Below are 1,563 nucleotides of genomic sequence, written 5' to 3'. Positions count from 1 at the left end.
AGGAGGGACCGGTCCTTGGAGAGGGACATCATGCTTGGGAGGGTGGAGGGACGGCGCAGGAGGGGAAGGCCCTGTATGAGGTGGATTGATTCAGTGATTGGAGTAATCGGAATTGGTGTGCCAGAGGCAGTGCAATTGGCACAGGATAGAGCAGGGTTTAGAGCTGTTGTACATAGGGTCACTATGAGTCACAAGTGACTCGATGGCACATAACAACAACAACAACAGCCATTACCAAGCTTTTGGTCTTGACTTTTTCTGATATGTTAAGCTGATGTGTAGTCATCATATGCTTCTGACATTGAGTTTATAAACATTATTAAAATTTATTATCAGGCTGCTATTTCCTGGAAATCTTTTAAATAGGTTATAAAAAACAGAATACAACTTTGCTTGGAGGCAATGTTTACCTATATTAAATGTTTAGAAGAGAACTATTAATCAAACATGGTTTTTTGTTTTGTTTTTAAACCATTTTTTAATTATTATTATTACTTACTGTGTGCTGTTGAATCAGATCTGACTGGCACTGGAGGAGGTTGCCGCTCCTTCTCCAGCAGAGCATCTGGTGGATTAGAACTGCGTGCCTTTGGGATTGCAGCACAGCTTCCTGCCACTAGGCCACCAGAGCTCCCTATGCCAATGTGTTTTTTTTTTTAAATAAATAGTATTTTGTTTTACTGTGTTTTAGAGGAAAGCTTATATAGATGAGTTCTCATTTAACAGTTTTTATATAGACTGTTCTGTGACATTGGTTACATTGTTTTTTAAAGTTAACTGACAGCATGAAACAGGAAGGATGAGTAATAAGGATTTTTTTTATTATTAGGTATTTTTCAAGTTGACTTTATGGCTAAGATTTTTAAAATATATGTTTAGAGTAAATCTATGTTTTATATTTCTCCTTTTAAAAAGCAATGCATTTTTCCTTGTAGTTTTATTGGTATAGAATAATTGTTTTTCACATTTTTGTCTGAACAAATAACATTTTACTTACCAGATCTTTTCCCCCCCTATTGACTTACCAGATCTTTTGTGATCAAAACCACAAACGTTTATTTGGCCTTTTACTTGAATAGAGCTTTGGACTATGAATAGAACTCTTTGATCACTTAAAATATATACATTTTCTTTTGTTTAAGAAATAAATATACATTTCTTCATGTGCTTGTTGGCCATCTGAATGTCTTCCTTGGTGAAGTGTCTGTTCATATCCTGTTCCCATTTTTCAATTGGATTATTCTCCTTTATCTTGTTGTGGTGCTCGAGTATTTTATAAATTCTAGATATAAGTCCCTTGTCTGACATGTCATTACCAAAAACTTTCTACCAGTCTGTGGCTTCCCTTTTTACCCTGTTAGAGAAGTTTCTGGATGCGCATAGGGATTAGATATATGTATACCCATGTTTATCTCGGCTTTGTTTACAATAGCCAGGAGTTGGAAACAACCTAAATGCCTGTCAACAAACGAATGGGTAGAGAAGCTGTGGTGTATTCGCACAATGGAATACTATGCTGCATTGAAAAACAAGGAACTCATGCAATATTATTCAAAATGGGTG

General features: G+C 36.0%; 1 protein-coding gene across 1 annotated transcript in view; it reads right to left on the bottom strand.

Moving 5' to 3' along the window:
* The window catches only part of LOC102848786 (collagen alpha-1(I) chain-like), a 19,758-nt gene that overhangs the window by 16,763 nt on the left and 1,432 nt on the right, over positions 1-1,563 (bottom strand). The window lies entirely within an intron of this gene.

Source organism: Elephantulus edwardii, unplaced genomic scaffold (assembly GCF_000299155.1).
Source record: "Elephantulus edwardii isolate Elephantulus edwardi_28Jun2011 unplaced genomic scaffold, EleEdw1.0 scaffold00316, whole genome shotgun sequence".
Lineage (NCBI taxonomy): Eukaryota > Metazoa > Chordata > Mammalia > Macroscelidea > Macroscelididae > Elephantulus > Elephantulus edwardii.
The sequence above is the reverse complement of the archived record's forward strand: the minus strand, read 5'-3'. Positions and strand labels throughout refer to the sequence as shown.